Below are 22,759 nucleotides of genomic sequence, written 5' to 3'. Positions count from 1 at the left end.
TGTTCACCGCAGGGTGGCACCCAGACCAGCTCATGGCCATCACTGGTGCGTGGATGGGGGGATTCAGAGGACACAGACGATACACCTCCCACAGAGGAAAGCTATTTGTTGCCTCTGGGCAGCCTGGCACACATGAGCGATTACATGCTGCAGTGTCTCCGCAACGACCACCGAGTTGCCCACATTCTAACTTGTGCTGATTAATGGGAGGCCACGCTACTGGATCCCCATTACAAGGACAACGTACCATCCTTAATTCCCTCACTGGAGCGTGATCGTAAGATGCGCGAGTACAAGCACACGCTGGTAGCCGCGCTGCTGGTGGCATTCCCACCTGACAGCGGGGGCACAGTGGAAGCACAAGGCGAAGGCAGAGAACGATGAAGAGGTCGCCAATGCAGCTGGGGCACCGCCAGCACCTCAGAAGGCAGGGTTAGCATGGCCGAAATGTGGCATGCTGACAAAGCTTTTCCACAACAACCAGCACCACCAGCTGATATGGAACGTCTTAGCAGGAGGCAGCATTTCACCAACATGGTTTAGCAGTATGTGTGCACACCCCTACACGTACTGAATGACGGGTCTGCCCCCTTCAACTTCTGGGTCTCCAAATTGGGCACATGGCCTAAGCTTGCCCTTTACGCCTTGGAGGTACTGGCCTACCTTGCAGCCAGTGTATTATCTGAACGTGTGTTTAGCACGGCAGTGGGCATCATCCCAGTCAAGTGCAGCCGTCTGTCCACAGACAATGTTGACAAGCTCACGTTTATTAAAAGGAACCAGGCATGGATCCCTATGGACTTGTCCATACCTTGTCCAGAATAGGCATGTATACCGGCACTAACCAGCCATTGTTATACTGTAGCGCAAATTGCTCATGTTTGTATTTTGGATATTTCACACTCTTTTGGAATGTACCCTAATATTAAAAAATTAAATTAAAACCACAAAGCTGTGTTGGCTACCTTGTCCTCCTCCACCGCCGCTTCCACCTACACCGCTACGTCCACCGCCTCCTCAAACTCCTACTCCATATGGAATTCCACCTCATAAATCAAATTTTTATTTTATTTTATTTGTACGTGTATTATTTTATATCATTTCACTACTTTGTCATTTACATTTTTGGGTGAAATTCACCAATTTTGGGTGTATAGTACCACAGCTATACCTAGTAGGCAGGTTAAAAAAAAAATTGTCATTAACATTTTTTGGTGAAATTCACCAATTTTTGGGTGTATAGTACCACTGCTATACCTAGTAGGCCGGTAAAAAATTAAATAAAATTGTCATTAACATTTTCGGGTGAAATTCGCCAATTTTTGGGTGTATAGTACCACTGCTATACCTAGTAGGCCGGTTAAAAAATAAATAAATTGACATTTACATTTTAGGGTGAAATTCACCAATTTTGGTGTGTATAGTAGCACTGCTATACCTAGTAGACCGGTAAATTAAATTTAAAAAAATGTTGTTACTTTTTCTGGTGAAATTAACAAATTTTTGGGTGTATAGTACCACTGCTATACCTAGTAGACAGGTTAAACAAAAAAATTATAATAATTGTCAGTTACATTTTCTGGTGAAATTCACCAATATTTGGGTGTAATATACCCCTCCTCTACCTAGTTGACAGCTTAATAAATTTCAATAATTTTTCTGTTACATTCTTGGGTTGACATTATACAATTTTAGACGTGAATAAACCACTAACACTTTTACGCTTTAATAATTTCTCCCATATTTTAACTCTATAATTTTAAATTTGAAAAAATGAATCCTGCCTTGGATGTGGTCTCTTTCTCACGCTCCCTCTCTGACCTGGAACCCTGATTCCCCGCCACTCGTGATCACCATGGTAGGTGCATAAAAGAACATCGAAAGTTGATAGAGCAGATATTAAATTGGATCGTGAACATCACGGGGACGTGCAACATGGTGGGACGGTAAGTGTGCACACGCCTACGCGAACTGACTGACAGGGGTCAGCTACTGTATTTTCTGAACGTGTGTTTAGCATGACTGGAGGGGGTTATCACAGGTTATATTTCCCAATGTTTTGGGGTGTATCCTTTTAAAAAAAAATACAAATACCTTTAAAACCAAAAAGAAGTGTAGTCTACATCCTCCTCCTCCACCGCCACTTCCACCTACACCGCCACATCCACCGCCTCCTCAACCTCCTACTCCATATGGACCTGGTCCTCCTATAGCAAGATTATTATTTTTTATTTTTACATATTTTATGTTATTTTTAAGTCATTTGCCTATCCACATTTGTTTGCAGAGCACTTGCCATGCTCTTAACCACATTTTGACAACATTTGCAGCCCTCTAGCCCTTTCCATGACATTTTTACAGCCATTTTAGTGCTCAAAAGTTTGGGTCCCCATTGACTTCAATGGGGTTCTGGGTCAAGTTCGGGTCCCGAACTCAAACTTTTTTCTGAAGTTCGGTCGACCCCGAACATCCAGGTGTCCGCTCAACTCTAGTTATTGGCTAAAGAGAGATGGAAGAAAGATATTGATGAATATCGGAGGAGCCGTGGAAAGATATATTAAGGAATAGGTCTCTAATATCAATGAGGACCTCCCATGGGGTCTCCCAATTTTTCCTTATTTATAGGCTGTACTATTCCCCACTGTTACTCAAAAGGATGGGTCTGAAATCCACGGATGAATGTCCTAGATGTATGTATGGAACAAGCAGGTCTCTTTCATTTAATGTGGAGATATCCCAAACTTTTCCGTTCTTGGACTGGGATTGTGGATACTATTAAAAAAATTATGGGAGTACAAAATAGAAAATGATCCAGCAGTCTGCATATTAGGAGGTACAATACAGCTGGTTATTTTAAAAATAGATTAGAAGGTACGTACTTTGCAAACTTCTGTTCCAAGCAAGACTTTTTTTTTTCTCAGTACGGAAGGCTGAGGGGTGGTAGATGGGGGGAATAAAAAATGAAATACGGAAAAACAATTGTTTTGTAAAATTTTATATTCTGTGTTTTTTTGTATTACGAATAAGGATAAATTTAATTAAAAAAAAATAATAAAAATTATTTTCAGCACATTTAGGGCCCATGCCCACTGTTCACCACTGACTTTAATAGGGCTGCAAAAGATGCAGACAGCATATCATGTGCTAAGCGGATACGTTTGTCAGTTTCGCGGTGTCGAAAACCAGATAGGACTTGTCCTATTCTTGTCAATTTAATAGAGGAGGTTAGGACACTAGGACAGTTCTACAGAGGGCAGGACGATCTGTTACACAAAAAATGCTATGGCTGTGTGATAGATAGATAATGGATAGACAGACAGGTATGAGATAGACAAGATAGACAGATATGTGCACACACCTTTTTTTAAAGGTGTGAGTTTTGCAGGCAGCAAGTGTGTAAAGGGGCACATGGGGAGTTTACAACTTTAAAAAGCAGGTAAAGGGGGGGTTTCATAAAGTCTAACAGCCTTCTGAGTCTTCTGTTCCTGGCGCTGCTAGCTGCCTACATCTCCCTCTATGTCCTGACTGCTGCATGTGAAATCAAGCAGGCAACTCTGCGACACGAGGAAAAAGTGATGAGCAGTATACTCTGCGAGCCAGGCTCTAGCCATTCTGTGGGTGCAATAAATCAGAGGACTGGAATGTAACATACATAACATAGTATATAAGGCTGAAAAAAGACATTTCTCCATCCAGTTCGGCCTGTTATCCTGCAAGTTGATCCAGAGGAAGGCAAAAAAAAAAACTGTGAGGTAGAAGCCAATTTTCCCCACTTAAGGGGGAAAGAATTCCTTCCCGACTCCTATCAGGCAATTAGAATGTTTCCCTGGATCAAAGACCCCTCTCTGGTAGCTATAGCCTGTAATACACTCCATAAATTCATCCAAGCCCCTCTTGAATTCTTTTATTGTACTCGCCATCACCACCTCCTCAGGCAGAGAGTTCCATAGTCTCACTGCTCTTACCGTAAAGAATCATTTTCTATGTTTGTGTACAAACCTTCTTTCCTCCAGACGTAGTCACAGTGCTGGGGATAAATAGATGATGGGAGAGATCTCTGTACTGACCCCTGATATATTTATACATAGTAATTAGATCTCCCAGAACTGTACACAGTACTCCATGTGTGGTCTGACTAATCTGTAAAGTGGTAGGACTATGTTCTTATCATGGGCATCTATGCCCTTTTTGATGCAACCCATTATCTTATTGGCCTTGGAGGCAGCTGCCTGACACTGGTTATTGCAGCTTAGTTTGCTGTTTATTAAAATTCCTAGATCCTTTTCCATGTCAGTGTTACCGAGTGTTTTACCATTTAGTATGTACAGGTGATTTGCATTATTCCTTTCCATGTGCATAACCTTACATTTTTCAGTGTTAAACCTCATCTGCCACTTCTCTACCCAAGCCTCTAATCTATTCAGATCCATCTGTAGCAGTGTACTGTCCTCTTTAGTGTTAATTACTTTACACAGTTTAGTGTCATCTCCAAAAATTTATATTTTACTGTGCAAGCCTTCTACCAAATCATTAATATATTGAAGATAATAGGGCCTAATACTGACCCCTGAGGTACCCCACTAGTGACAGTGAGCCAATCAGAGTATGTACCATTAATAACGACTAGAGTTGAGCGAACACCTGGATGTTCGGGTTCGAGAAGTTCGGCCAAACTTCCCGGAAATGTTCGGGTTCGGGATCCGAACCCGACCGGAACTTCGTCCCGAACCCGAAGCCGAACCCCATTGAAGTCAATGTGGACCCGAACTTTTCGGCACTAAAAAGGCTGTAAAACAGCCCAGGAAAGAGCTAGAGGGCTGCAAAAGGCAGCAACATGTAGGTAAATCCCCTGCAAACAAATGTGGATAGGGAAATGAATTAAAATTAAAAAAAAAAAAAAAAAAAATTAACCAATATCAATTGGACAGAGGTCCCATAGCAGAGAATCTGGCTTCACGTCAGCAGAGAATCAGTCTCTTCATGCCATAGCAAAGAATCTGGCTTCATGTCAGCAGACAATCAGTCTCTTCATGCCATAGCAGAGAATCTGGCTTCATGTCAGCGCAGAATCAGTCTTCATGTCATAGCAGAGAATCAGGCTTCACGTCACCCACCACTGGAACAGGCCACTGTCACACATTTAGGCCCCGGCACCCAGGCAGAGGAGAGAGGTCCCGTAACAGAGAATCTGGCCTTATGTCAGCACAGAATCAGTCTTCATGTCATAGCAGAGAATCAGGCTTCACGTCATCCACCACTGGAACAGGCCACTGTCACACATTTAGGCCCAGGCACCCAGGCAGAGGAGAGAGGTCCCGTAACAGAGAATCTGGCCTTATGTCAGCACAGAATCTGTCTTCATGTCATAGCAGAGAATCAGGCTTCACGTTACCCACCACTGGAACAGGCCACTGTCACATATTTAGGCCCCGGCACCCAGACAGAGGAGAGAGGTCCCGTAACAGAGAATCTGGCCTTATGTCAGCACAGAATCTGTCTTCATGTCATAGCAGAGAATCAGGCTTCACGTCACCCACCACTGGAACAGGCCACAGTCACATATTTAGGCCCCGGCACCCAGACAGAGGAGAGAGGTCCCGTAACAGAGAATCTGGCCATATGTCAGCGCAGAATCAGTCTTCATGTCATAGCAGAGAATCACGTCACCCACCACTGGAACAGGCCACTGTCACACATTTAGGCCCCGGCACCCAGACAGAGGAGAGAGGTCCCGTAACAGAGAATCTGGCCTTATGTCCACACAGAATCAGTCTTCATGTCATAGCAGAGAATCAGGCTTCACATCACCCACCACTGGAACAGGCCACTGTCACACATTTAGGCCCAGGCACCGAGGCAGAGGAGAGAGGTCCCGTAACAGAGAATCTGGCCTTATGTCAGCACAGAATCTGTCTTCATGTCATAGCAGAGAATCAGGCTTCACGTCACCCACCACTGGAACAGGCCACTGTCACATATTTAGGCCCCGGCACCCAGACAGAGGAAAGAGGTCCCGTAACAGAGAATCTGGCCTTATGTCAGCACAGAATCTATCTTCATGTCATAGCAGAGAATCAGGCTTCACGTCACCCACCACTGGAACAGGCCACTGTCACACATTTAGGCCCCGGCACCCAGACAAAGGAGAGGTTCATTCAACTTTGGGTTGCCCCGCAATATAATGGTAAAATGAAAATAAAAATAGGATTGAATGTGGAAGTGCCCTGGAGTAGAATAATATATTGTTAAGGGGAGGTAGTTAATATCTAATCTGCACAAGGAATGGACAGGTCCTGTGGGATCCATGCCTGGTTCATCTTTATGAACGTCAGCTTGTCCACATTGGCTGTAGACAGGCGGCTGCGTTTGTCTGTAATGACGCCCCCTGCCGTGCTGAATACACGTTCAGACAAAACGGTGGCCGCCGGGCAGGCCAGCACCTCCAAGGCATAAAAGGCCACGTGGACAATTTGGAGACCCAGAAGTTGAATGGGGCCGAACCATCAGTCAGTACGTGGAGGGGTGTGCACAGGTACTGTTCCACCATGTTAGTGAAATGTTGCCTCCTGCTAACACGTTCCGTATCAGGTGGTGGTGCAGTTAGCTGTGGCGTGGTGACAAAACTTTTCCACATCTCTGCCATGCTAACCCTGCCCTCAGAGGAGCTGGCCGTGACACAGCTGCATTGGCGACCTCTTGCTCCTCCTCTGCCTTCGCCTTGGGCTTCCACTTGTTCCCCTGTGACATTTGGGAATGCTCTCAGTAGCGCGTCTACCAACGTGCGCTTGTACTCGCGCATCTTCCTATCACGCTCCAGTGTAGGAAGTAAGGTGGGCACATTGTCTTTGTACCGGGGATCCAGCAGGGTGGCAACCCAGTAGTCCGCACACGTTAAAATGTGGGCAACTCTGCTGTCGTTGCGCAGGCACTGCAGCATGTAGTCGCTCATGTGTGCCAGGCTGCCCAGAGGTAAGGACAAGCTGTCCTCTGTGGGAGGCGTATCGTCATCGTCCTGTGTTTCCCCCCAGCCACGAACCAGTGATGGGCCCGAGCTGCTTTGAGTGCCACCCCGCTGTGAACATGCTTCATCCTCATCCTCCTCCACCTCCTCCTCATCCTCGTCCTCCTCGTCCTCCAGTAGTGGGCCCTGTCTGGCCACATTTGTACCTGGCCTCTGCTGTTGCAAAAAACCTCCCTCTGAGTCACTTCGAAGAGACTGGCCTGAAAGTGCTAAAAATTACCCCTCTTCCTCCTCTTCCTCCTGGGCCACCTCCTCTTCCATCATCGCCCTAAGTGTTTTCTCAAGGAGACATAGAAGTGGTATTGTAACGCTGATAACGGCGTCATCGCCACTGGCCATGTTGGTGGAGTACTTGAAACAGCGCAACAGGGCACACAGGTCTCGCATGGAGGCCCAGTCATTGGTGGTGAAGTGGGTCTGATCCGCAGTGCGACTGACCCGTGCGTGCTGCAGCTGAAACTCCACTATGGCCTGCTGCTGCTCGCACAGTCTGTCCAGCATATGCAAGGTGGAGTTCCACCTGGTGGGCACGTCGCATATGAGGCGGTGAGCGGGAAGGCCGAAGTTACGCTGTAGCGCAGACAGGCGAGCAGCGGCAGGGTGTGAACGCCGGAAGCGCGAACAGACGGCCCGCACTTTATGCAGCAGCTCTGACATGTCGGGGTAGTTGCGAATGAACTTCTGCACCACCAAATTCAGCACATGCGCCAGGCAAGGGATGTGCGTCAAACCGGCTAGTCCCGGAGCAGCAACGAGATTTCGCCCATTATCGCACACCACCAGGCCGGGCATGAGGCTCACCGGCAGCAACCACTCGTCGGTCTGTTGTTCTATACCCCGCCACAACTCCTGTGCGGTGTGGGGTCTGTCCCCCAAACATATGAGTTTCAGAACGGCCTGCTGAAGTTTACCCCGGGCTGTGCTGAAGTTGGTGGTGAAGGTGTGTGGCTGACTGGATGAGCAGGTGGAAGAAGAGGAGGAGGAAGCTGAGTAGGAGGAGGAGGAGACAGGAGGCAAAGAATGTTGCCCTGCGATCCTTGGCGGCGGAAGGACGTGCGCCAAACAGCTCTCCGCCTGGGGCCCAGCCGCCACTACATTTACCCAGTGTGCAGTTAGGGAGATATAGCGTCCCTGGCCGTGCTTACTGGTCCACGTATCTGTGGTTAGGTGGACCTTGCCACAGATGGCGTTGCGCAGTGCACACTTGATTTTATCGGACACTTGGTTGTGCAGGGAAGGCACGGCTCTCTTGGAGAAGTAGTGCCGGCTGGGAACAACATACTGTGGGACAGCAAGCGACATGAGCTGTTTGAAGCTGTGTGTGTCCACCAGCCTAAATGACAGCATTTCATAGGCCAGTAGTTTAGAAATGCTGGTATTCAGGGCCAGGGATCGAGGGTGGCTAGGTGGGAATTTACGCTTTCTCTCAAATGTTTGTGAGATGGAGAGCTGAACGCTGCCGTGTGACATGGTTGTGATGCTTGGTGACGCAGGTGGTGCTGTTGGTGGTACATCCCATGTTTGCTGGGTGGCAGGTGCCAACGTTCCTCCAGAGGCGGAGGAAGAGGCCGAGGCGGCGGCAGCAGCAGAAGAGGCCGAGGCGGCGGCAGCAGCAGAAGAGGTAGCAGGGGGAGCCTGAGTGAGTTCCTTGTTTTTAAGGTGTTTACTCCACTGCAGTTCATGCTTTGCATGCAGGTGCCTGGTCATGCAGGTTGTGCTAAGGTTCAGAACGTTAATGCCTCGCTTCAGGCTCTGATGGCACAGCGTGCAAACCACTCGGGTCTTGTCGTCAGCACATTGTTTGAAGAAGTGCCATGCCAGGGAACTCCTTGAAGCTGCCTTTGGGGTGCTCGGTCCCAGATGGCGGCGGTCAGTAGCAGGCGGAGTCTCTTGGCGGCAGGTGTTCTGATTTTTCCCACTGCTCCCTCTTTTGCTACGCTGTTGGCTCGGTCTCACCACTGCCTCTTCCTCCGAACTCTGAAAGTCAGTGGCACGACCTTCATTCCATGTGGGGTCTAGGACCTCATCGTCCCCTGCATCGTCTTCCACCCAGTCTTGATCCCTGACCTCCTGTTCAGTCTGCACACTGCAGAAAGACGCAGCAGTTGGCACCTGTGTTTCGTCATCATCAGAGACGTGCTGAGGTGGTATTCCCATGTCCTCATCATCAGGAAAAATAAGTGGTTGTGCGTTAGGGCATTCTATCTCTTCCACCCCTGGGGAAGGGCTAGGTGGATGCCCTTGGGAAACCCTGGGAGCAGAGTCTTCAAACAGCATAAGAGACTGCTGCATAACTTGAGGCTCAGACAGTTTCCCTGATATGCATGGGGGTGATGTGACAGACCGATGGGCTTGGTTTTCATGCGCCATCTGTGCGCTTTCTGCAGAAGACTGGGTGGGAGATAATGTGAACGTGCTGGATCCACTGTCGGCCACCCAATTGACTAATGCCTGTACCTGCTCAGGCCTTACCATCCTTAGAACGGCATTGGGCCCCAACAAATATCGCTGTAAATTCTGCTGGCTACTGGGACCTGAGGTAGTTGGTTCACTAGGACGTGTGGCTGTGGCAGAACGGCCACGTCCTCTCCCAGCACCAGAGGGTCCACTAACACCACCACGACCATGTCCACGTCCGCGTCCCTTATTAGATGTTTTCCTCATTGTTCCCGTTCACCACAATTTTGAGAATGGCAAATTTGGGAATAGTTTTTCACCCCAGAACAAAAAGTGTGCTTTTACGGTCACTACAAATAACTTGACCAGCTAAAACAGTACAGATTTGGTTGAATAGAAATGTGAGGCCTGTTTTTTTTTGCGCTGTGTGACAGGTATAGGTTTAATCACAGAATTAGACTTGTATCTGCACGGTAGCGTGTGTGTTAAATTTTTCTGAATGACACTATCAGCACCTTCAATGTAAGATATCCTTTTTGGGATAGATTTCAAGTAGGCCTCATATAGCAGAAACTAGTTATTTTGAGAATGGCATAATTGGGAATAGTTTTTCACCCCAGAACAAAAAATATTCTTTTACGGTCACTACAAATAACTTGACCAGCTAAAACAGTACAGATTTGGTTGAATAGAAATGTGAGGCCTGTTTTTTTTTGCGCTGTGTGACAGGTATAGGTTTAATCACAGGATTAGACTTGTATCTGCACGGTAGCGTGTGTGTTAAATTTTTCTGAATGACACTATCAGCACCTTCAATGTAAGATATCCTTTTTGGGATAGATTTCAAGTAGACCTCATATAGCAGAAACTAGTTAATTTGAGAATGGCAAATTTGGGAATAGTTTTTCAACCCAGAACAAAAAATGTGCTTTTACGGTCACTACAAATAACTTGACCAGCTAAAACAGTACAGATTTGGTTGAATAGAAATGTGAGGCCTGTTTATTTTTGCGCTGTGTGACAGGTATAGGTTTAATCACAGAATTAGACTTGTATCTGCACGGTAGCGTGTGTGTTAAATTTTTCTGAATGACACTATCAGCACCTTCAATGTAAGTTATCCTTTTTGGGATAGATTTCAAGTAGGCCTCATATAGCAGAAACTAGTTATTTTGAGAATGGCAAATTTTGGAATAGTTTTTCACCCCAGAACAAAAAATGTGCTTTTACGGTCACTACAAATAACTTGACCAGCTAAAACAGTACAGATTTGGTTGAATAGAAATGTGAGGCCTGTTTTTTTTTGCGCTGTGTGACAGGTATAGGTTTAATCACAGAATTAGACTTGTATCTGCACGGTAGCGTGTGTGTTAAATTTTTCTGAATGACACTATCAGCACCTTCAATGTAAGATATCCTTTTTGGGATAGATTTCAAGTAGGCCTCATATAGCAGAAACTAGTTATTTTGAGAATGGCAAATTTGGGAATAGTTTTTCAACCCAGAACAAAAAGTGTGCTTTTACGGTCACTACAAATAACTTGACCAGCTAAAACAGTACAAATTTGGTTGAATTTTTTAGGCGCTGGGTGACAGGCTCAACTTGCCCCTGATGTAGTATATGGCCAAAAAATAACCACACTATTGATGGTTAAATGCACTTGGGTGACACAGGCTCAGCCTACACCAGATGTAGTATATGGCCAAAAAATAACCACACTATTGATGGTTAAGTGCACTTGGGTGACACAGGCTCAGCCTGCACCAGATGTAGTATATGGCCAAAAAATAATCACACTGTTGATGGTTAAATGCACTTGGGTGACACAGGCTCAGCCTGCACCAGATGTAGTATATGGCCAAAAAATAACCAGACTATTGATGGTTAAATGCACTTCGGTGACACAGGCTCAGCCTGCAGCTGATGTAGTATATGGCCAAAAAATAACCACACTGTTGATGGTTAAATGCACTTGGGTGACACAGGCTCAGCCTGCACCAGATGTAGTATATGGCCAAAAAATAACCAGACTGTTGATGGTTAAATGCACTTCGGTGACACAGGCTCAGCCTGCAGCTGATGTAGGATATAGCAAAAAATAACCACACTATTGATGGTTAAATACACTTGGTGATAGCTTGTGCTGGCGCACCACAAGCCACAAAATGTCCGCCGATCACCACAGAAAAAAGTGATCTAAAAACGCTCTGGGTAGCCTCAAAAAAGTGAGCATGTCGATATTAGCACTTCAATGATCCACAGCTGCAGATCGATCACAGAATGAAGTCTTTTGGAGGAGTTAATCTGCCTAATCTCGCCCTAACGTCGCAGCAGCAACCTCTCCCTATGCTTGAATTAGCAGAGTGACGTGCAGCGCTACGTGACCCAAGCTTATATAGAGGCTGGGTCACATGCTGCACTGGCCAATCACAGCCATGCCAATAGTAGGCAAGGCTGTGATGGCCTCTTGGGGCAAGTAGTATGACGCTTGTTGATTGGCTGCTTTACAGCCTTTCAAAAAGCGCCAAGAAAGCGCTGAACACCGAACCTGAACCCAGACTTTTACGAAAATGTTCGGGTTCGGGTCCGTGTCACGGACACCCCAAAATTCGGTACGAACCCGAACTATACAGTTCGGGTTCGCTCATCCCTAATAACGACCCTCTGTTTTCTATCACTGAGCCAGTTACTTACCCACATACAGACATTTTCTCCCAGTCCAAGCATTCTCATTTATATACTAACCTTTTATGTGGTACAGTGTCAAATGCTTTCGAGAAGTCCAGATATACGCCATCTATTGATTCACCGCTGTCAAGTCTAGAACTTACCTCCTCATAGAAACTGATTAAATTAGTTTGACATGACCAATCTCTTATTTGCTTGTTTTCATTGAGATCCTCCAAGATAGCATCTCTTAGAAAACCTTCAAACAGTTTACCCACAACAGATGTTAAACTTACCAGCCTATAGTTTCCGGGCTCTGTTTTTGGACCCTTTTTAAATATTGGCACCACATTTGCTATGCACCAATCCTGTGGAACACTCCCTGTCAGTATAGAGTCCTTAAATATTAGAAATAAGGGTCTGGCTATGACATTACTTAATTCTCTTAGGATATGGGGGTGTATGCCATCTGGACCTGGCGATTTGTCTATTTTAATTGTTTTAAGTCGTCGCTGTACTTCTTCCTGGGTCAGCCAGGGCACTTTTAATGGGGAATTTACTTTTACATTCTGCATTTCATCTGACAGTTTATTTTCCTCAGTGAATAAAGCGGAGAAAAAAATATTTAATAGCTTTGCTTTCTCCTTTTCGCATTCGGCAACTTCCTCCTCATTGCTCTGTAGAGGGCCGACACCTTCAATTTATACTTTTTACCATTTATATAATTGAAGAACATTTTAGGGTTAGTTTTGCTCTCTTTGGCAATTAATCTGTCAGTCTCTAGTTTGGTGGCTTTTATTTGTTTTTTAAATATTCTATTTTTTACCTTGAGCAGACACCTGGATGTTCGGGTTTGACGAATTCGGCCGAACTTGTAAAAAAATGGCTTTAAAATAGTCCTGGAAAGGGCTAGAGGGCTGCAAAAGGCATCAAAATGTCCTTAAGAGCATGGCAACTGTTCTGCAAACGAATGTGGATAGGGAAATGACTTAAAATTATATAAAATACTGAAAAATTTAAAATAACAATCAGGATTTAGGAGTAGGAGGTTGAGGAGGCGATGGATGGGTGGATGTGGCTGTGTAGGTTGACGTGGCGGTGTAGGTGGAAGCGGCGGTGAAGGAGGAATAGGTAGCCAACACTGATTTGTGTTATTTTTTTATTTTTAAATATTGGGAAATATAAGAAAATAAAACAAAGAATAAGTGCACTTGAGTACAAGAATGGATGGTTGAGGCTGGTATAAATGTCTATTCTGCACAAGGTATGGACAAGTCCTGTGGGATCCATGCCTGGTTCATTTTAATAAACGTAAGCTTGTCCACATTGGCTGCGACCTGTGATGATGCTCTCTGCCGTGCTAAACACATGTTCACACTATACACTGGCTGCAGGGCAGGTCAGCACCTCCTAGACTGACAAAGCTTTTCCACATTTTGGCCATGGTAACCCTGCCTTCTCAGGTGCTGGCGGTGCCCCAGCTGCGTTGGCGACCTCTTCCTCCTCCTCTGCCTTCGCCATGTGCTTCCACTGTGCCCCCGCTGTCAGGTGGGAATGCCATCATCAGCGTGCGCTTGTACTTGTGCAGGGGTTCATACACGGCAAAAGGGGGTTCATGTCACCCAGCAATAGAACAGAGGATTTTGAGAGATTTAGGCCCATGTCACCCAGGCACAGCAGGGGTTCATTCACGGCAAATGGGGGTTCATGTCACCCAGCAATAGAACAGAGGATTTTGAGAGGTTTAGGCCCCTGTCACCCAGGCACAGCAGGGGTTAGTATACGCCAAAAATGGTAAAATGTCACCCAACAATTGAAAATAAGATTTTTTTTTAATTTAGGGCACTAAAATAGGCACTTTTTTGCATTAAAATGGCTCTAAAATAGTCCTTGAAAATGCTAGAGGGATGTAAAAGACAGTAAAATGTGCTTAAGAGCATGGCAACTGCTCTGCAAACAAATGTGGATAGGGAAATAACTTAAAATAAAATAACAAAAAATTACAAATTATTAACCTACAACTCAGAGAAGGAGGTGGATATGGAGTCGGAGGTTGAGGTGGTGGTGAATGTGGTGTTGTAGGTGGAGGCAGCAATGGAGGAGGAGGTAGCCAACAATGTTTGTTTTTGTTTTTGTTTTTTATTGGGGTAGGTAGCCCTCAAAATATTGGGACAAATAAAAAAGAAAAAAGAAAACAAAGAATCATTGCACTTGACTTGAGTACAAGAATGTATGTTTGATGGTGGTAAAAATGTCTATTCTGCACAAGGTACAGACAAGTCTTGTGGGATCCAAGCCTGGTTCATTTTAATGAACGTAAGCTTGTCCACGTTGGCTGTGGATAGGCGGCTGCGCTTGTCTGTGATGACGCCCCCTGCCGTGCTAAACACACATTCAGATAATACACTGTCTGCAGGGTAGGCCAGCACATCCAAGGTGTATGTATTTATATTTTTTTTAATTAGGATACACCCCAAAACATTGGGAAATATAACCTGTGATAACCCCCTCCAGTCATGCTAAACACACGTTCAGACAATACACTGGCTGCAGGGCAGGCCAGCACCTCCAAGGCGTAAAGGGCAAGCTCAGGCCATGTGCCCAATTTGGAGACCCAGAAGTTGAAGGGGGCAGACCCGTCATTCAGTACGTGTAGGCGTGTGCACACATACTGCTCCACCATGTTGGTGAAATGCTGCCTCCTGCTAAGACGTTCCATATCAGCTGGTGGTGCTGGTTGTTGAGGCGTGCTGACAAAGCTTTTCCACATTTCGGCCATGCTAATCCTGCCTTATGAGGTGCTGGCGGTGCCCCAGCTGCGTTGGCGACCTCTTCCTCATCCTCTGCCTTCTCCTTGTGCTTCCACCGGCTGTGAGGTGGGAATGCTCCAGTGACGGAATTAAGGATGGTACGTTGTCCTTGTAACGGGGATCCAGCAGTGTGGCCACCCAGTAATCAGCACAAGTTAGAATGTGGGCAACTTGGCGGTCGTTGCGGAGACACTGCAGCATGTAATCGCTCATGTGTGCCAGGCTGCCCAGAGGCAACGAAAAGCTGTCCTCTGTGGGAGGTGTATTGTCTGTGTCCTCTGTATCCCCCCATCCACGCACCAGTGATGGCCATGAGCTGGTCTGGGTGCCACCCTGCTGTGAACATGGCTCCTCCTCCTCCATCTCCTCCTCCTCTTCCTCCAGAACTGTGCCCTGGCTGGACAATTGTGTACCTTGGGTTTGTGGGTGCAGGAACCCACCCTCGGAGCCACTTGGGAATGATTAGCCGGAAACCCTACAAAATGATCCCTCTTCCTCCTCCTCTTCTTGTGCCACATCCTCTTCCATCATCGCCATGAGCGTTTTTTCAAGGAGGCATAGAAGCGGGATAGTAACGCTGAGAACGGCCTTATCGGCACTGGCCATGTTGGTGGAGTACTCGAAACAGCGCAACACGGAACACAGGTCTCGCATGGAGGCCCAGTCATTGGTGGTGAAGTGGTGCTGTTCCGCCGAGCGACTCACCCGTGCATGCTGCAGCTGAAACTCCACTATCGCCTGCTGCTGCTCGCACTCTCTGGCCAGCATGTGCAAGGTGGAGTTCCACCTTGTGGGCACGTCGCATATGAGGCGGTGAGCCGGAAGGCCGAAGTTACGCTGCAGCGCTGACAGGCGAGCAGCAGCAGGGTGAGAACGCCGAAAGCGTGCACAGACGGCCCGCACTTTATGCAGCAGCTCTGACATGTCGGGGTCATTTTTAAGGAATCTCTGCACCACCAAATTCAGCACATGCGCCAGGCAAGGGATGTGCGTCAAACCGGCTAGTCCTAGAGCTACTACGAGATTTCGCTCATTATCGCACACCACCAGGCCGGGCTTAAGGCTGACTGGCACAAACCACTCATCGGTCTGTTGTTCAAGGCCCGTCGACAGCTGCCTGCTGTCGTTTACCCCTGGCTGTGCTGAAGTTGGTGGTGAAGGTGTTATGCTGACCGGATGAGGAGCTGGTAGAGAATGAGGAAGCAGAGTAGGAGGAGGAAGCAACAGGAGGCAAACTGAAGCGCCCTGCAATCCTCGGTGGTAAAAGTACATGTGCCAAACTGCTATCCGCCTCAGGCCCAGCCGCCACTGCATTTACCCAGTGTGCTGTTATAGAGATATAACGTCCCTGACCGTGCTTACTGGTCCACGTATCCGTAGTCAGGTGCACCTTGCCACAGATGGCATTGCGCAGTGCACACCTGATTTTGTCCCCTACTTGGTTGTGCAGGGAAGGGATGTTCAGGCCTCGCCATTCATAGAGCAGCATTAAGCCTGACCAAATACCGCTGCAGGTTTTGTCACCTACTCGCACCTGAGGAAGGGCTTTCACTTGTGCGTGTAGCTGGCACAGATCGACCACGTCCTCTCCCTGCAACAGGAGCTCCTCCACCAGCAGCACCACGACCTGGGCCACGTCCCTTATTTGACGCTCTCCTCATATTTTTTAAATTTAGGATCTTGCCCTAAATGGGTGTTTAATAGTAGAATAGAACGGTAGTATGTAAAGGGTGTATCTCACACGGCCTGAACCAGACTAGGCCTCAATTAAAGATTTTCTTTGCCCAAAATGGCTGTATTTCAAATGCCTAATTCAAACCCCTGTATGTAGAGGTAGTTTCTCAGAGGGTGTGAACCTCTGTAGGCCTGCAGTAAATATATCTTTGCACAAAATGGCTGTATTTCAAATGGCTGTTTTTCAAATGCCTAATTCAAACCCCTGTATGTATAGCGGGGATCACACACGCCCTGAATCAGTGTAGGCCTGAAGTAAAGATTTCTTTGCACAAAATAGCTGTATTTCAAATGGCTGAATCAAACCCCTGTATGTTAAGGGGGGATCACACACGCCCTGAATCAGTGTATGCCTGAAGTAAATATATCTTTGCACAAAATGGCTGTATTTTAAATGCCTAATTCAAACCCCTGTATGTAGAGGTGGTATTTCACAGGGCCTGAATTCAATATTGGTGCACCAAATGGCGGTATTTAAAATCTCTGAATGTAACCCAAATTTATTAAGAGTGTATCTCACAATGACATCTGCATCAAAGGCTTCTAACTAAATTTTTTGTGCCCAAATGAGTGTTTGTTTAAAAACTGAATTTGAAAGCAGTATATAAGCCTGTAATTTCACACGTGCTGATGCTGCAAGGCCTGAAAATTTTTTGTCAAGAGTGTGTTTTTCAAACCCCAAAAAATGATCTATCTTAAATTGCACACTGACTAATACAGATGTTGTAGATTGCCAAAAAAGTCTTTTTTTTGCTAACAGAATATGAAAGCTGTATATATTAAACTTGAATTTAACACTTGCAGATCTGGAAAATACTGTTTTTTTTTATTTTAAATAGTGTGTTTTTCAAACCCCAGAAAATGATGGGTGTGTTTCTACCTTAAATTGCACACTGACTAATACAGATGTTGTAGTTTGCCCCAAAAAAATGGCGATTTGCAATGTCCCAAACGCTCAGATGCAGTGCTGGTGCACTGAGCATGCATAAAATGGCCGCCGTTGCCACCCACCTAAGTAACAGAATTCTAAAAGTTTGTATTTTTTGGTCAATGAGCTCAGGGCAGGGTAAAACGATAGTGCCCTGCACCCACACAACTATTTGTCTGTAGATCGCTGAGTTAGATTCTCTCCTATTCTCTCCCTGAAATCACAAGTCCAGCTGCATCCTCTCCCTACACGTGTAACAGCAGAGTGACATGCAGCGCTACGTGACTCAAGCTTATATAGAGCCTGGGTCACATGCTGCTCTGGCCAATCACAGCCATGCCATTAGTAGGCATGGCTGTGATGGCCTCTTGCGGCAAGTAGCATGACGCTTGTTGATTGGCTGTTGTGCAGCCTTTCAAAAAGTGCCAAGAAAGCGGCGAACACCGAACCCGAACTTTTACGGAAAAGTTCGGGTCTGGGGTCCCAAAATCCTAAAGTTCGGTACGAACCCTCCTGTTTTAGTGATTTGAATGCTTTCTTTTTGTCATTTTATTGCTTTCTTTACAGTTTTATTTATCCACATTGGTTTCTTCTTGTTCTTTAACCCTTTATTCCTATAAGGTATGTACCTCTCACAATTAGATTTTAGGAAGCTTTTAAAAATATCCCATTTTCTGGCGGTATTTTTATTTTTGAGGACTTTGTCCCAGTTATTTAGGCCTATGGCCTCTCTTAGTTGGCTGAAGTTTGCTTTTTTGAAGTTTGGTATTTTTGTTCCTCCCTGTAGAAACGCTCGTTTGAAGGATAATTGGAAAGTTATTATTTTATGGTCACTATTTCCAAGGTGTCCACCAACCTGCACATCTGTTGTTCTGTCAGGTCTATTGGTTAATACTAGGTCTAGTATGGCCGTTCCTCTAGTAGGGGACTGAACCAGTTGGGAAAGGTAATTTTCTTTGGTTATTGCCAAGAACCTGTTTCCTTTATGAGATGTACAGCTTTCAGTTTCCCAGTCTATATCTTCATCTTAGTGGAGTGATGTGCCCTGTGCGGTCGCACAGGTTGCACACCCCAAAGGCAGCCCTCCAGTCGTCACTGTTAGGCTCAGTTAACATTTCACTTATTTGGTCACTTAAGGGTCAAAAACTGACATAACTGAAGTGTGAACTCAGCCTTACGGGTCAATGTTAGCAGTGGCCCAAGATCAGGGGTGGACTGACCATAGACCTTCCAGGGAAATTTCCTGGTGGGCCATTGCCCAGGGGCCACTCAAGCCCCCTTCTCTGCTGCTGGCTGTGTATATAATAACTATCAGTGTTAATTCACAGCAATACCATCATTCTAAAATATAACTTTTAATATTTATGTATAAAAAGGTCAATACACCCTTATAATTTATAGATAATTAATAATAAGAAAAAGAAAATCAAAATCTAGGGTCAGATTGGTGTTACCTTGCACGATATTTGCAATCTGGTTAGTAGATGTTAGTGAAACCTACTGGGGGCAGTAGCCCTAATTCTGGCCCTAATGTAGCAGCCCTGCCTAAATACGGAATAGCCGCCCCGATAACATCTACTAACCAGATTGCAAATATCGTGCAAGGTAACACCAATCTGACCCTAGATTTTGATTTTCTTTTTCTTATTATTAATTATCTATAAATTATAAGGGTGTATTGACCTTTTTATACACAAAAATAAAAGTTGTATTTTAGAATGATGGTATTGCTGTGAATTCTTATGTTTATGACCACATTCTACTATAGAATTCCCCGAACAGGACTGTGTTCAGTCTGTGAATACAATATCAGTGGTAATTGTTAGTGATGAGCGGCAGGGGAAATATTCGAATTTGTGATATTTCGGGAATATTCGTCATATATGTGCGAATTCGAGATGAATTTTCTTGATTGCGAAAATCGGCAATGTAATATGCGCGTATTGCGCGCGCAATACAGGCATGGGTCACTGTTGATAGATTTTTAAAGCTGCTAGACTGGAGAAAATAGTTAGCCTGGCAGAACATTGCAATAGCTTTATATGCAGATAGAGTGCCCAATATTTTTGCGATTGCGCAAATTGCCAATTAATAATGCGAATATTTTTGCGCAATTCATGCAACTTTACATTTTAGCAGGTCTGACTACATATTACTGATTGGTGCACTAAGTATTGTCACACTACCTAACACCCTGCACTGGAACCTATCAGCTACACTATATCACGATCTAACCTACACTGACTATCTCCCACTAACTATCTGTAATATCACTCACCTAAAGAATTATTAGGAACACCATACTAATACGGTGTTGGACCCCTTTTGCCTTCAGAACTGCCTTAATTCTACGTGGCATTGATTCAACAAGGTGCTGATAGCATTCTTTAGAAATGTTGGCCCATATTGATAGGATAGCATCTTGCAGTTGATGGAGATTTGAGGGATGCACATCCAGGGCACGAAGCTCCCGTTCCACCACATCGCAAAGATGCTCTATTGGGTTGAGATCTGGTGACTTTGGGGGCCATTTTAGTACAGTGAACTCATTGTCATGTTCAAGAAACCAATTTGAAATGATTCAAGCTTTGTGACATGGTCCATTATCCTTCTGGAAGTAGCCATCAGAGGATGGATACATGTTCTCATTCTGTTTACGCCACATTCGGACTCTACCATTTGAATGTCTCAACAGAAATCGAGACTCATCAGACCAGGCAACATTTTTCCAGTCTTCAACAGTCCAATTTTGGTGAGCTCGTGCAAATTGTAGCCTCTTTTTCCTATTTGTAGTGGAGATGAGTGGTACCCGGTGGGGTCTTCTGCTGTTGTAGCCCATCCGCCTCAAGGTTGTGCATGTTGTGGCTTCACAAATGCTTTGCTGCATACCTCGGTTGTAACGAGTGGTTATTTCAGTCAACGTTGCTCTTCTATCAGCTTGAATCAGTCGGCCCATTCTCCTCTGACCTCTAGCATCCACAAGGCATTTTTGCCCACAGGACTGCTGCATAATGGATGTTTTTCCCTTTTCACACAATTCTTTGTAAACCCTAGAAATGGTTGTGCGTGAAAATCAGAGTAACTGAGCAGATTGTGAAATGCTCAGACCGGCCCGTCTGGCACCAACAACCATGCCACGCTCAAAATTGCTTAAAGAGGACCTTTCACTAGAATAGAAAATCTAAACGAAGTATACAGACATGGAGAGCGGCACCCGGGGATCTCACTGCACTTACTATTATCCCTGGGCGCCGCTCCGTTCTCCCGCTATGCCCTCCGGTATCTTCGGTCACTAAGTTATGGTAGGCGGAGTCTGCCCTTGTTCTGCTGTAGCGCTGGCCAATCGCATTGCAGAGCTCACAGCCTCACAGTGTAATGCTGGGGCTCCGATGAGTTACCATGGCAGCCAGGACGCTACTGAAGTCCTGGCTGCGATGGTATGTTAGTGAGCAGCATTATACTCACGTGCGCCGTGGCCGCCGGTCGCTCCTTCTTCTCATAGGTCTGTGCGGCGCATTGCTAATGCTATAAGCATTAGCAATCCGCTGCACAGACAGAAGAAGGAGCGACCGGTGGCCACGGCGCACGTGAGTATAATGCTGCTCACTAACATACCATCGCCGCCAGGACTTCAGTAGCGTGACTCCTGGCTGCCATGGTAACCGATCGGAGCCCCAGCATTACACTGCTGGGACTCCGATCGGAACTGCCCACTGCCACCAATGATGGGGGCTTAGGAGGGGGACCCTGTGGGATATGGCCGGCACATTCATTGGTGGCGCAGTGACCACAGTCCCTCCCCTCCTCCGCCTACTCTGTCCTCATTGGTGTTCAGCGGCAGCCGTGCCCAGTGGGGAGGGAGGGACTCTCTCCCTTCTTCTCCACTGTGCTGGCTCAGGAGAAAATGGTGCGCGCAGAGAGCGCAATCATATCGCGGTCTGGCGATATAGGCGATATGGCGAAAATCCATATCGTGGCCCAAATTTATATTGCATATCGCCCACCCCTAATATATATATATACTGACTAACTATCTATTGTAATTAAACAGTAAAGCACAGAGCACAGCAATGACACTGCTGTCTCTCTCAGAACTCCATAAAACTACAGAAAATGGCTGCTGGGAGGTTCTTATATAGTAAGGGTAGGCAACTTTCCTATTGGTTGCTAGGGATGTTGCTAAGCTCAGACAAAGACATTGCATTGTCCACAAGCAAGAAAAGGGCTCACTAACACAGTGTCACGGATGGTGTACAGGAAACAAGATAATACAATACAAACAATGACTCACTGGACCCACAACTAAGGAACAAAAGGGAGACCCCTGCAATCGACCTGCCGCTCTCCCTTATTGCTCAGCCTATGCAACCACCCCAAAGGTGGATGGGCGCATATCCACGTACCTCGGCTATCTTAGACCTGAAGGCCCTACAATAGTGAGGGGACACGACCACCGGCTCCCTACACAGACACGGAGGGAGTCAGGGTCACCTGGATCCAGAAAACAGAAAATCATAAATACATAAACAGAACTTATCTTGCAGACGACTGTGGACAGGGAGCTGGGAACTGGGAACTGGAAACTGGGACAGCATGCACACACACTCCAGGAAGTTGTATCAGCTGCACACTACTGCCTTATGGGTAGGAATTTAAAGGGAAGTAATCAGTCCGACTGCATGACAGCTGAGATAGACTAACGAGGTGAGAAACAGAAACCAAAACAAAGAAACTCAAGGAGGAGGATCTGGACGGCTCCTGTCAGAGCTTCTCAGCTGTCTGGTTGTGACAGTACCCCTCCCTCTAGGAGTGGACTCCGGACACTCAGGGCCCACCTTCTCAGGATGGGACCTATGGAAAGCCCTGATGAGACGAGAGGCCTTAATGTCCGTCACTGGGACCCACATCCTCCCCTCAGGACCATAACCCTCCCAATGAACGAGGTACTGGAGGGAACCGCGGACAAGACGAGAATCCACAATCCTAGAGACCTGAAATTCAAGATTTCCATCAACAATAATCGGAGGAGGAGGCAAAGGCGAGGGTACAATAGGTTGAACATAAGGTTTCAATAAGGACTTATGGAAAACATTATGGATCTTCCAAGTCTGAGGAAGATCAAGACGGTAGGCAACAGGATTGATGACAGACAGGATCTTGTAAGGCCCAATAAACCTAGGACCCAACTTCCTGGAGGGAAC

This window comes from Bufo bufo, chromosome 8 (assembly GCF_905171765.1).
Source record: "Bufo bufo chromosome 8, aBufBuf1.1, whole genome shotgun sequence".
Taxonomy (NCBI): domain Eukaryota; kingdom Metazoa; phylum Chordata; class Amphibia; order Anura; family Bufonidae; genus Bufo; species Bufo bufo.
Note: the sequence above shows the minus strand (reverse complement) of the source record.